The sequence below is a fragment of the Macrotis lagotis genome, chromosome 2 (assembly GCF_037893015.1).
Source record: "Macrotis lagotis isolate mMagLag1 chromosome 2, bilby.v1.9.chrom.fasta, whole genome shotgun sequence".
Lineage (NCBI taxonomy): Eukaryota > Metazoa > Chordata > Mammalia > Peramelemorphia > Peramelidae > Macrotis > Macrotis lagotis.
In genome coordinates this window covers 222852738-222867595 of record NC_133659.1, presented here as the reverse complement: position 1 = coordinate 222867595, position 14858 = coordinate 222852738, and the positions used below count along the sequence as shown (strand labels likewise).

The following is a 14858-nucleotide window of genomic DNA, read 5'->3' as shown; positions in this document are numbered from 1 at the left end:
AACTCACCTTTATAGTAAAAATATTCTCAGTTATGCAAAGTCTGTGAATTTTCAACACTTCAGTTTTTGAAGAATGAAAGGTATAGTGCAGTGGATAATAAGAGAGATATGGTTGGTGTAAATAAGTGTGGGTAGGTGGTAACAAACTCCCAATGCACAAGATAGAGCATAAGGAATATCATACTGAGCCTTTTAGGTCATTTCATAAAAGACCTAGAAGAAGATTTTTAGCATTTAGGGGTAGAATTTCTCTGGAGTTTGGACAATCCATGTGTTCAAGAAATATTCCACAGATAAATTGAAGAATATGACTTTTTTGGCTACATCTACAATTTTGATGAAAATCAAATCACATGAAAAATAATTATCCATATATTTGTCTAAGCAAAGGAAGGAGATAAGCATTTCTATATCACCTATGTGCTATCTAGCTCTGTGTTTAGGACTTTATAGATAAGATCTCATTTTATCCTCACAATAACTGGGAGTTAGGAATTATTATTATTATCCTTATTAAACAGTTCAGGAAACTAAGACAGGTAGAAATTAAAATGACTTGTCCAAGAGGGTACATTTAAACTGAGGTCCTCCTGACTCCAGGCCCAGCATTCTATCCATTTTACCACTTGCCTTCCTCTAGGCAAATTCCAAATATCCATATATCCATATATTTGACACTCCATGGATTTATTTTTCATCTTAATATCTAATATAAAGATTTTGTAAATTCAAGCCAAGCCTTCCGTCAGCCTTTCCTTAATCAAATTAAACTTCTCATTCTTGCTCTCTTCCAAGTACCCTAAGAAGAGAAAGTTAGATATGAAGACTGAAGAAAAACATATTTAAAACTTTAGCTTTAAATAAACTTTTTAAAGCACACTCACACACACACACACACACACACACACACACACACACACACACACACACACACAGCCCTCTCCAACAGTCTAGAATTAGAAACAGTCAATCCTCTGCAAGGAAAGCCATCTGCATGAGAAACACAGTATGTAAATGTCTTGGTTTCTCACTAATAGCATTAAAAAGCTGATAATTGCAGGTACAATTCTGCCTTGTGTTCTGTTTAGAAGGATTAGTGAGAATGAATTAAAGCCTTGTTTTCTGGAGCATCCTCTAATTTCAGTTAATTATGAAGAGCAAATTTCCTTGCTTCCCCCCAAAAATTACCTCCTAACATAAATTGAGTCATTTAGAAGACAGTGACAAGAAAACAAAGGTTTGGGAAGGAGATGATAAATTAATAATAATTTTCAGATGTTGTTCAGTCATATCTGACTCTTTGTGATCCCAGTTTGGATTTTCTTGGAAGAGACAGCAGAGTAGTTTGACATTTCCTTCTCCAGCTTATTTGACTGATGAGGAAACTGAGACAAATAGGGTGAAGTGACACAGCTAGTATGAGTCTTCCTGAATCCACATCCGACACTCTACTGTGCCACCTAGTTGCCCAATTAATAATAATAATAATAAAATTTATGTAGGGCTTTGACATTTATAGAGCTTTTACATGCATAATCTTCAAGAATCATAAAATCAAAAATCACAATTTAGTAGGATCCTTAGAAGCCCTCTAGTCCAATACCTTCAACAGAAAATTGATCTCCCATTTTGTAAATTGAGGAAACTGAGTAGCTATTTGGAATCAAACAATTAGAAAGAAAACCCATGTGTTAAAAGCATTATGGAATCTGATCTAGAAAAAGAAAAACATGGTAATGGATGGCCTCATGGGGCCTGGCATAGCAAAGCTTCTAATCCAGTCAGATGGATTGGATGTTCTCAACTACATTCTCCTACTAACTAAATAAATATGTTTCCTATATTGAGGAGGAGACAGAAAAATTATGTGTGTCTGCTTTGCGATAACAAAGGATTTTGATCCAAGAACTATACCTAAAAACCTAATTAAGGCCATTTTCCCTGAGATCCTTATTATATGTATACTTACCTATTCATATACTGTCCCCTCAGTAAAATTTTAAGTCCTTGAGGGCAGAATCTGTTTTTCCCCCTTTGCTGTTATTTAGCTTTTTCACCTAGCACAGTGCCTGTCATTCTGCTTAATAAATGCATGCTGGGTTGGATTGGCATCTGTCTTCTCTTGGCACTTAGACTTGGCCATGTGACATTCTGGCCATGCCTTTGGAACTGAAGGCAGTATAAAATATTTCAAACTGAAGATGCCAAGTGATTCTTATCCCACACTTTTGTCCCTACAATCAGTTTCTTATTTTTGGCATATGAACAAGGTCATCTCATCCATCACTTTCTCTATATGACCTTAAATACAATTGATTTTTTCAAGGTTTTAGTTTCCTCATCTACAAAAAGCAGGGGTTTGGATTAAGTGGTCTCTGAAATCCTTCCATCTATGATCCTATGAATGAATGGATGGATGGATGAATGAATGAATGAATGAATGAATGAATGAATGAATTTCATGTTTACAATGCACAAAATACCAAACTAAGCCAAGGGGGATAAAGATAGGATCACTGGACAGTTTCTGCTCTCCAGAAGCAACATTCTAATGAGGAGATAACACTTATGAAAGGTTTCAGCTTGATATTATATGAAAAAGTCCCATGGTCCCATGGTCCCATGGTACAGGGGCAAAACAGATCTTAATGCATCTTCTTTATAATGTCATTTCCACTGATAAAATCATATCAGTTTCTGATGTTGAACAATCTTACAGTACCAAGGACTTTGGTGACCAGAACTTTCATTTCCAGGTTTCAGCTGCTATATTCTACAATCATGTGCTTTCCTCTTTGGGTTGCCCAGGGAACCTCCCACCTCAAGGATCCCATTTCTCTCCTCCTTAAATGTAATGGTTCAAGGACACTTTGGTCCGTGTCTACAGGGAGGGCACTTAACAGGGCTCTGGGATATAAGCAACCCAGGGGTACATTTAGGGAGGTCTTAGTCACCTGCTCAAGCTATTTAAATCATCTATTGTCAGTTAATGTATTCTAATGAGCAAGTGGGTGACATAGCTGGTAGATTGAGGATGACACTGTAATATAATAAGAGAGAGAGAAAAATCCACCCAATGAAACTTTGAAACTCATTGTTGCGCTGTTGCACCCCTGGGCTCACCCTAACCATGCCTCCTACATGCACCTGGGGAGGGACTCCACCGGGGACATTATGTAAGTCTTGTGTTACCACAGTAACTTCTCTCCCTACCCCCCCCTCCAACCTCGGTGCTGCCTGGAGGAAGCTGCAGTTTGCCAGCTTCTAAAATGTGATCATCTCAGCCTTGTATGTAAATTACCCCATCCATCCATCCATCCCTCCCACCACAGGCAGACACTTCTATCCCACTCCTCAGTGCCAGCTACCCTGAATGGGGAATTATCTAGAGTTGTCCAAAATATTGTGGGATTCTGCTCCTGCTCAGAGAAAGAAAAAATGCTTTATCATCTAGAATACCTTGTTAGGAATCAATATTTCTAATTAAATTCAGTGTCAATTTGACAATCATTTATTGCCTATCATAAGGGTCAGTATGCTAAACAATAGAGATGGCAAAACCAAAATATTTCCTGACCTCAAGGAACTTACATTCTATTTTTTTAGAAAAATATTTATTTGTTTTTAATTTATGGAATAAAAGAAGCATTTCCACAACAAAGTATAATTTTAAAAAAGGTAATTGCATATGAAGTTTACATTCTATTAGGACAAAGCAATATGTACACATGATAGAGGTGTGATGGAATCAGCTCAGAACTGACTCTCAAAAGATGATCATTAAAATTTCAGGGTGAGCATTTATGCCTTGAAAATGTCCAAAGGCTACAAATTAGGGCTTGATTTATTGTTTTGCTCATTATCTAGACAAGAAAGTTATGGAAAAATGTCCATAATGCAACTTAAACTAAAAAGTGTGCCAGACATACTTTTCCCCCAGAGCCTTATCAAACATTTACCAGTTCACTTATGGGTGGGAGCAGGGGCAGTTAGGTGGTGTAGTAGATAGAGTACTAGGTCTGGAGTTAGGAAGTCTTATCTTCCTTAATTCAAATCTATTTATTAGCTATGTGACCCTGGGCAAGTCACTTAACAGTGTTTGCCTCAGTTTCATCAGCTAAGTGAGCTGGAAAAGGAAATGGCATATCACTCTGGTATCTTTGTTATGAAAAGCACAAACAGGATCACTAAGACTTGAATACAATGAACAACAACTTGTATATAAATAATAAAAATATAAATATAAAATAATTTTAGGATACAAGGAGAATATTTTCCAGGACCATACCATCTACCAGTGGGAATATGCTACATAAATTGCTAAATAAAAACATAACAAGATATATACTTATAAGTAAAAATAAAACATGAGAATTAGAGAGCAACAGTAGATCATATAATGTGTAAGGAAGGCTGTGAACATAAAAGTTCCAGAGGGCACTGTGGAAGGGCTAAGAAGAGTAGAAAAGGGACAGTGGAGAGATGGGACTAACTAGGATAGAAATGAGGAAACGGGGAGAGAGTTTTGACTTAGATAATAATATACTTCTCATAGTAGCAAAAGTAATAAAAATTTAATTATTTGGAGAAATAGTTATATTTGAGAAAAGGGCACAAAAAAGAATAGGGATCCCTTGTCCAATATGGTGGCAGGAAATATATCCAATCTCTAGTCCTGCCTGATGGTGAAAGGCAAGGGTTAGTAGAATCCCAGGGCTATGTTGTTTATAGGAAAGTAAAGCATATATTTAACTAACAAATGTTCCATAACAAATGCAAAAAAAAAAAAAATCTCTGAATTTTGAAATGGCCAATGGATAAATTCTTTTTAAAATGTTACCTGCCTTAGGGGCTGCAGTTTTGACAAAAGTTTAAGCACCTATATCAGTTTGGAATTGGAATTTTTGATGCCTTGGGGTGAAATCTTATCATCATCATCAAGTAGTCCTGAGATCAGAAAACTGGAGTTTGAACCTTAGCTCCTAGCCTCAGCTTCCTAATCTATAAAATGGGCATAATGTTTTTTACACTACCTCCTTCATAGGATAATATTGTGAGTATTCTAGGCCAGACCAATTCTAGGCCAGTGCAGTAATTCAGCCTCAGGTTTTAAATTGCAATAAGGCACTTGGGGATCATAAAATGCAATTAAAAACAACTTAACTGATAGGAGATTAAAAGAACAAAGCTTCTAGAGTTTAAAGAATGTAAAAGAAAAACCCGATGCTCCTCCTTCTGTAGTCACCCCAGCAACAGGCCAAGCTAAATCTGGAAGACATTCCCCGCAGGCAATTGAAGTTCTGAAGAAAACTCTTGACAATCATTCCCCTTAAGCAGGGCCTTTTTTATACCTCAAGTGGCCAAGCAGTCAAACAGCCTCCCCACCCACTTAGAGAACTAGCTCAACCTACCGACTGCCAGAGCAACCTCCCGGAGTGTAAAGCAATGAGTGGGTGGGCCTTCCAAAAAGAAAGGGGAAGGGAGGAGGCAGAACTGAAAGCGAGAGAAGGGAGAAGGGGTTCCTGTTACTAGCTATACAATTTATTAACATTGTAATCAATAATAACATAAAGACATAACTATTTACATTATCTTTGCTGTGAGAAAGAACATAGCCCAAGTTACTTCCAACCATCACTGGTAACTGTAGATGACTTTTCCTCACTTCTGCTTTCAGCAATGCGTGGGCATAGCACCCTACTGAAACACCTCCCCAGCCACAGCTTCCAGATCCCCACTTTTTAGTCCCCCCCAAAACTAGTACAAATTCTTCCCCAATGAGGAAAAGTGCTTTGTAAAGCTTAAAATATGGTATTATCACTCCAATATGTATTACTGTTACAATGACATTATGAACACAAATATGAAGTCAAAAAACCTGAATTCAAATCCTGTCTCAGACACTTGCTAATTCTGTGGCCCTGGGAAAGTCATTTAACTTCTGAGGGGCCTCATTTTCCTCATCTATAAACTGAGGATAATAATACTTATGTCATTGTCATTGTGGATTTGTTTGGCTTGACTATATGCATTTATAAGGGAAAGGGGGGAGTTGAGAAAAAAAGAATGATAATGATACCCCAAAAAAGAAAAACAACAAGAAAAGTATGTCAATGAAACATTTTTAAAAGTACAAACAATAGTGCAGAATGAAGTTCAGAAAGAAATTCAGATGAGCAGGGCTGTCTCAGAACAATCCTATTAAATTTACATGCTATAGGGGCTTCTAGGTGGTGCAATGGATAAAGCACTGGCCCTGCAGTCAGGAGTATCTGGGTTCAAATCCGGTCTCAGACACTTAATAATTTTGCCTAGCTGTGTGGTCTTGGGCAAGCCACTTAACCCCATTTGCCTTGCAAAAACCTAAAAAAAAAAAAATTACATAATATCCCCTTCCTGACTAGAATGGGGGGGGGGGAATGGATGTTCTGAATCTCACCCTCCCAACTTGCTCTGACAGACTCTATTTCTTTTTTTTTTTACTTTATTTTTACTTTTTTAAAAAATGTAATGCAATGGGGTTAAGTGACTTGCCCAAGGTCATGTGGCTAGGCAATTATTAAGTGTCTGAGGTCAAATTTGAACTCAGGTACTCCTGACTCCAGGGCTGGTGCTCTATCCACTGAGCAACCTAGCCGCCCCCCAACAGACTCTATTTCTAGAGGGACAGTTAATTATTTCTTTTTTTCAGGTTTTGGCTTCTAATATTACTAATAAACCCTTATCTAGTAATCTCCCTAGAATTTATTAACCAGTTGACATATCCCCACCATCAATCAACCAACTGCTCTCAAATAGCTATTATAAAGGAATATTTGCTGAGAAGGCACTGTAAGCATAGAGGTTATTAAAACATTGCCACAAACTAAGGGCTTACCAAATTTGTAAAAATAAAACTAATTCTCCTCTGATAAATGGTCAAAGGATAGGAACAGGCAGTTTTTCAGAAGAAGAAATAAAGTCATAAAGTCACATAAAATGCTCTAAACTGCTATTGATTAAAGAAATGCAAATTAAAACAACTTTGAAATACTACTAGAGATACCTCCAGCAATGATGAATGCTGGAGGAAATATAGAAAAATAGGGATACTATTGATAGTATTGATATTGATATTGATACTATTGATACTACTGATAGAGTTGTGAAGTAGTCCAATCATTCTGGAGAACAATTTGGAATTGTGCCCAAAGGGTTATAAAACTGTATACTCCTCAACCCAGAAATACCACTACTAGGTCTGTACCCCAAAAAGATCAAAGGAAAAGGAAATGGACCTATTTGTACAAAATATTTATAGCATTCGGGGCTGCTAGGTGGCAGTGGATGAAGCACCAGCCCTGGAGTCAGGAGTACCTGGGTTCAAATCCGATCTCAGACACTTAATAATTACCTAGCTGTGTGGCCTTGGGCAAGCCACTTAACCCCATTTGCCTTGCAAAAACATAAATATATATTTATAACATTTTTATGGTGGCAAATAATGGGAAATTGAGCAGATGTCCATCAATTAGGGAATGGTTGAACAAGTTATCGGACATAATTGTGATGGAATATTAATTATGCTAAAAATGATAAGCAATATGATTTTAGAAAATCCTGGTAAATCTTATATAAACTGAGGCAGAGTGAAGTGAGAAAATTCAGTAGAACATTGTACATAGTGACAATATTGTAAGCATAATCATCTCTGAAAAAGTTACTGATCAATAAAATGGCCCAAGACAATTTCAAAGTACTCACGATATGGGAGTGATGATCAACCTTGAAGGACTCGCTCATTCCATCAGTGCAACAATCGGGAACAATTTTGGGCTGTCTGCAAAGGACAGTGCCATCTGTATCCAGATAAGGAGCTGTGGAGTATGAACAAAGCTCAAGGACTATTTCCTTTAATTTAGAAGAAAACAGATATCTTTTTGTCTGATCTTGTTACCTCTTAGAATTCTTGTCGATTCTCTAAGGATATGATTTCTCTCTCATCACACCCAATTTGGATCAAGGTACAACATGGAAACAAAGTAAAGACTGACAGATTGCTTTCCATGGGGAGGGGGAAGTAAGATGGGGGGAAATTATAAAACTCAAATAATATCTTTAATAAAAATAAATAAAAAAAACAAAAAAATTAAAAAAAACAAAGTACTCATGATAAAAAGTACTATGCATCTCCAGAGAGAGAGAGAGCTGATGAAAACTGAGAGCAGATTGAATTATACTTTTTTCCACTTTATTTTTTCTTGGAGGATTTTGTGTGTTTTCTTTGCAGGATGGCTAATATGGAAATATATTTTGTATGACTCCATGTGTATAATCATGTCATATTGTTCGCCTTCTTAAGGGATTTGGAAGGGTCAGAAGGGCAGAAGAGAATTATTTTTTAAGTTATTTATTATTTTATTTTCTCCAATTATGTGTAAAAACATTCATGATTTAAAATTTCAAGTTCCAAAATCTCTAATTCTGTTCCCTCCCCTACTATTAAGAAAGCAAGCAATTTGATATGGGTTACACTCATGCAGTTGTATAAAACACATTTCCATATTAGTCAGGTTGTGCAAGAAACATAAATTCCCTCAACCCCCCAAAACAAGAATAAAGTAAAAATGTATGCTTCCATCAGTATTCAGACTCCTTTAGATCTTTTTCTGGAGGTGAATAATAATTTTTCATCATAAGTCTCTGAAGTGTTTTGGATCTTTGTATTTCTGGGAAGAGCTAATTCATTCACAATTGATCACATTATAATATTGCCATTATTATGGACAATATTCTCCTGGTTCTGCTCAATTTCATTTGCGTCAGTGCATGGAACTCTTTCTGAGTTTTTCTGAGAGTATCCTGTTCATCATGTCTTATAGAACAGTAGTATTCAATCATAATCATACATCACAATTTATTCAGGCATTCTCTAATTGATGGGCAATCTTCAGTTCCCAACTTTTATCCAACACTAAAAGAACTACTGTAAATATTTTTGTACATATAGATCCTTTTCCATTTTTGTTTTTATCTTTTTGTATACAGACCTAGTAGTATCAATGTTAAATCAAAAAAATATACATAATTGAATGTCCCTTGGGCATATTGCTCTCCAGAATAATTAAATCAGTTCACAACTTCACCAACAATGCATTAACAAACAATTGTTATTTTCCTTTTCTGTCATATTAACCAAACTGATAGGTTTGGGGTGGTACCTCAGAGTTGTTTTAATTTGCATTTCTCTAATCAATAGCGATTTAGATCATTTGAAAATATGACTATAGTTTTGATGACTTTGAAAATTTCCTGTTCATATCCTTTGACCATTTACTAATTGGTCAATGGCTCTTATTTTTAAATTTTAACTCAGTTATCTATCTATATTTGAAAAATGATACCTTCATCAGAGGAACTTGCTATTTTCTTCATGGTTATGAATACTATTTCCCTCCATACTATTTTCCTCCTGCTCATCCTACTCTCTTCTTTCATTCTGTCTATTCTCAAAAAGATTGTGATTACTTGTGATTAACAAGTCCCCCAATCTGCCTTCCCTTCTATCAGCACTCCCCCTTCTTTTATTTCCTTCATCTTCTGCTTTCCTAAGATGGATTTTTACATCTGAGTGTGTATGTTACTTCCTCTTTGAGACAATTCTGAGTTTCTATTTCCCTCTCCACTGTAAAAGTTCTTCTGTAACTCTTTTATGTGAAATAGTTTATCCCATTCTACCTTTTTTCCCTTTACCCAATACATTTCTTTCTCACCCCTTAATTTTATCATTTTAGACATTCATTCCATTATATTCAACTCAAACCCATGCCTTCTGTATATGTGTATTTCTATTTATCTATGTCTATATCTCTATCATTCTTTCTATCTCTATACTGCATTCATAATAAGAAAATTCCTGGAAGCTGCATGTATGCATGTATCAATAATTTAACCATTATTGAATCCTTTATAATTTCTTTTTCCTATAGGCCATTTTATGCTACACTTGAGTCTTCCCTTTGAATGTCAAATTTTCTATTCAGCTCTGGAATGCTTGAAATCCTGTGTCTCCTTGAATGTTCATTTCCCCCCATTGTAGGATTACAATCAGTTTTCCTGGTTAAGTAATTCTTGATTATAATCCTAACTCCTTTGCCCTCTAGAATATCATGGAACTTAAATTTTTTAAAATGAATAATAATTTTTGAAGTGTAATTGGGAAATAATTAACAAAATAAATACAAACATATTTGACAAAAACAACTGGGGAGGCACACTCTCTCCTTTACATATTCTTGGTACATGGCATGAGTGGTTCAAAACCAAAGGGACAGATATAAAATATCCCTTCAAAATGTAGAACACAATCTCTCTTCTTCATGTACACAAAATCCCTGAAGAAAGCAGACTCAGACTTGAAGCACATTAAAACTTTTTGTAGACAGTTTTGCCACTGGGAATTCTTTTTTTCCTTTGTTCTCTCCAAGATAACTTCTGGTATGGCATAGTGAAGGGAAGAATTAGTTCCTTGTTTGAGAAACATACTATTGCAGCTGCCTGATTTACTGCCAGTATGAATCAAGCAGGACACTTGTCAGTGTCATTTATTCACTGGACTCACCTATTGTAGCTATTGGAAGCCTTAATTACTTACTCCAGTTGCTGAACCTCTGATCTTTCAACTTTCATAGTCAAAAAGTCATGACCTCATTTATTTCACCTCTGGATATCTGAAATGAGGAAAGAATAAACACAGAAGACAAAAGAACCAAAGTGGGGGTGGGGGAGAGCCAAGATGGGAGAGAGAAGACTGGAAGTTGCCTGGGCTCTCCCCAGTTTCCCCTTGGAAAAAAATGTTAAATCAAGTCTTTAAAAGAATTATAGAACAATAGAATTCATAAAAAAAAAAGACAAAGTGAAACAATTTTCCAGCCCAAGATAACTTAGATGGCCTTCAGGAATGGTCTGTCTCACTTGGGTAGAAGGAGAGTAGGGCCCATCGCAGGCCGTGTCTGGGAAAGCTAGGAGGAGGCCCTTAAGCCAGAGTATAGATTGGCACCTAAGGTCCCATGGTCCTTGCTCAGAAGACCAATGGTACAGCATACTAGTTTTAAGACCCCAGTCCTAGCACAGGAGGCAAATTGCTAGTCCTGGAACCCAGGAAACAACAGTACAACTTGGCTTAGCTATTTTAGCACAATGGGAAAACCACCAGCCCAAGAGGCCCCATTGCAGAGAACCAGTGACTAGGCCCTCAGACCTCCATTGTAAGAAGCTTGGGATATTGCCCTCCATTCCCCTGGGAGCATAGCTCAACTTTAAAAAATGAGCAAAAAACAAAAAAAAAAAACCACCTGAATTTAGAAAGTAACTATGGAAATGGATTGATAAGGCCTGGGAACAAAAGGAGTATGAGGAGATCATGAGGGACTACATCCAAAAGCACCTCAAGCTCAACATCAGAGAGGAAGGCATCATTACTATGTCCACCATTACAAAGGCAGAGTGCCAGCTCAAGGATAAATTTGATGGTGACGTACCAAGCCACCTCCAAATAGTTTTTCCTTCTACTGTGTGTGTAATCTGAGCTCCTTTGCCCTCTAGAATATCATAGAACTTAATTTTTTTTAAATGAATAATAATTTTTGAAGTGTAATTGGAAATAATTAACAAAATAGATACAAATATATTTTACAAAAAAAACTAGGGGCACACTCTCTCCTTTACATCTTCTTGGTACATGGGATGAGTGGTTCAAAATCAAAGTGACAGATATACAATATGGCCAACATGGCCAAAATGAAGAGTGTACTGAGCACAGAAAGAATGCTACTTTGCAGCTAGCAATGGAAGCTCCTTTCTCAGAAGGAAAGAGATGCCTATCACAAGACCACAGCCTACCCAAGGAGGAACAATAGAGTGTTTTGGGAGAGGGGATATTAGGCATCAAAAGGAAGCAAGCAACCAGCCCTGCATCCCTGAAACCTTTTGCAGATCAAGGCTAAGTATAAGGTGAGAGAGGCAACCCTGAAGGCACAGTCCAAGAGGAAATCAGAGACAGAGAGAAGAGTAGAGAAAGATGCCTGAGTTGCCCAAGACCACAGAGATTTGGCAGTAGTGCATTTGGGGGGACAAGTTGACCCAGTTCAAGAAAGACAGGGTGAAAGTCCTCAAGGCTATGGAAGTGACCTGGAACAATATGGAAAAGAAGAAGTTCATGTGAATTAAGACAGTATTGCAGGACCAAAAGAGGTATGGGAGAGAGGACTAAGTGAGATATGGACTTCCCCATAGCTACCAATTCTTTCAAGAAGATGAAGTTTTCAGGGGGAGTCCAAAAGGCCTCCCATGAATAACTACCAGAAGTTCTCCCAGGGGGGAGAAATGTCCAATGGGGAACTAAACCATCTAGCTTTCTCTCTCTCTCTCTCTCTCTCTCTCTCTCTCTCTCTCTCTCTTTAGTTTTTTGCAAGACAAATGGGGTTAAGTGGCTTGCCCAAGGCCACACGGCTAGGTAATTATGAAGTGTCTGAGACCGGATTTGAACGCAGGTACTCCTGACTCCAGGGCCGGTGCTTTATCCACTATGCCACCTAGCCACCCCTATCTATCTCTTAAAGAGGGGATGGGGGCAGCTAGGTGGCACAGTGGATAAAGCACCGGCCCTGGAGTCAGGAGTACCTGAGTTCAAATCCGGTCTCAGACACTTCATAATTACCTAGCCGTGTGGCCTTGGGCAAGCCACTTAACCCCGTTTGCCTTGCAAAAAAAAAAAAAACTAAACTAAAAGAAAAAAAAGAGGCTGGTGGAGATTGGCTGCCAGTACCAGCAGATTTTCCAGGATCAGAAAGAGCATTATAATAAACTAGCAGAAGAGCAACAAAAGCAATACAAGTTGCACTTGGACCTTTGGGTCAAGAGTCTGTACCTACCCAGGACAATGCTGCTTACAAAGAAAACATCTTAATAATTACCTAGCTGTGTGGCCTTGGGCAAGCCACTTAACTCCATTTGCCTTGCAAAAAACATAAAAAAGAAAAAAAGAAAGAAAAAAAACATCTCCAGTAAATGCAGGACTATGAAAGGAAGATGAAGAGGAGGAGGAGGAAGAGATAGAAGATGAAGAGGATGATGATGATGATGATGATGATGATGATGATGATAAGAGAATCTCTACAGACAAGTTAGGAGTATTCCTTCTGAGTTAGAGAGTGAGAAATGAAAAAAGAGAGTGAGGATGGGAATGAGAATAAAGATGATAGAGGATGAAGATGAAGACAGTGAGTCAGAGGGGAGCAGCTCCAGTTCATCCTCTTCAGGAGACTTATCTAAGTTAGATTCCAACTGAGTTCAGGGAGGAGATCAAGTCTGCCTTTGCACCCCAGGAAGTCTTTGGGAGGCTGGTATGTGTTCCTGTGGGGTAGGGAGGGTTTGAAAGGAGAGTTCCCAGTGTGACTCCAATTTTTTTTTCACCCCTCTAGTTCTGCTCCCTCCCACCCCCATTTTTTTTTTAAAGCAAAATGCATGGGAGGGATAAGTGTGGGGTAAATCCAGGCTAGGACTCTGCAACCTTAAAGAGATAATAGCCCTGTGGGGGAGCTTCCAGAGGACTGGCCATCAGACTGTGCCAGGGTCTACACTTCCTTACTCCTCTATCCCACTCTTAGTTCCCCAACCCCTAGTTGCCTACCCTGGACCATGGATCTCATTGCACTTTCAGCTTCAAGCATGGACACTGGAATAGGAATGAAGGGAAGGAGGTCATGCAGAAAGACTGGAGTGGGGAGGCCTTGAAGGGTGGAATGTGACTCTTCTCACTCCCCACACTACCCATTCAGGGAGAGCTTTTTTGAAACTGTGTTCCAGCTTGCCCTCAGCCTCCCCTGTGTGGCCGGTTGCCTTGACCACTGCATTAGAGCTGGGGGTATGAGGATATTTGCAGAGAGTGCTTTAAGAAGATGGGGGTGAGGGCGATTAGGTGGCTCAGGAAATAGAGTACCAGCCCTGAAGTCAGAAGTACCTGAGTTCAAATTCGGCCTCAGACACTTAATAATTACCTAGCTGTGTGGCCTTGGGCAAGCCACTTAACCCCATTTGCCTTGCAAAAAAAAAAAAGATGGGAGTGCTTTGATCCAACAATACCACTACTGGTCTATACCCTGAAGAGATCATGAAAAAAAGGTAAAAACATCACTTGTCCAAAAATATTCACAGCAGCCCTTTTTGTGGTGGCAAAGAATTGGAAATTAAGTAAATGTCCTTCAACTGGGGAATTGGGGAATGGCTTAATAAACTGTGATATATATATATATATATATATATATATATATATATATACACACATATATATATATGTATGTTATGGAACACTATTGTTCTATTAGAAACCAGGAGGGATGAGAATTCAGGGAAGCCTGGAAGGATTTGCATGAGCTGATGCTGAACGAGATGAGCAGAACCAGAAGAACATTGTACACCCTAACAGCAACATGGTATGGATGATCAGTTTTAATGGACTTGCTCATTCTTGCTCATTTCATCATTGCAACAATCAGGGACAATTTTAGGGTATCTACAATGGAGAATAGCATCTGTGGGGGGAGCTAGGTGGCACAGTAGATAGAACACCAGCCCTGAAGTCAGGAGGACCTGAGTTCAAATCCGGCCTCAAACACTTAATAATTACCTAGCTGTGTGGCCTTGGGCAAGCCACTTAACCCCACTGCCTTAAGAAAAAAACAAAAATTAAATTAAAAAATAATGAGAATATCATCTATATCCAAAGAAAGAATTGTGGAGTTTAAACAAAAACCACAGACTATTACCTTTAATTTTTTTAAAAAGGTAACTTATTATATAATTTTACTATATCTTATATT

General features: G+C 38.0%; 2 pseudogenes; one reads left to right on the top strand and one right to left on the bottom strand.

Annotated features, from left to right (window-relative positions):
* LOC141512096 (magnesium transporter NIPA2-like) overlaps nt 1–3132 on the bottom strand; it is a 102960-nt pseudogene extending 99828 nt beyond the window's left edge.
* On the top strand, nt 3131–13327 carry LOC141512095 (nucleolar transcription factor 1-like; annotated as a pseudogene).
* Nucleotides 13328–14858: the final 1531 nt, after the last annotated feature.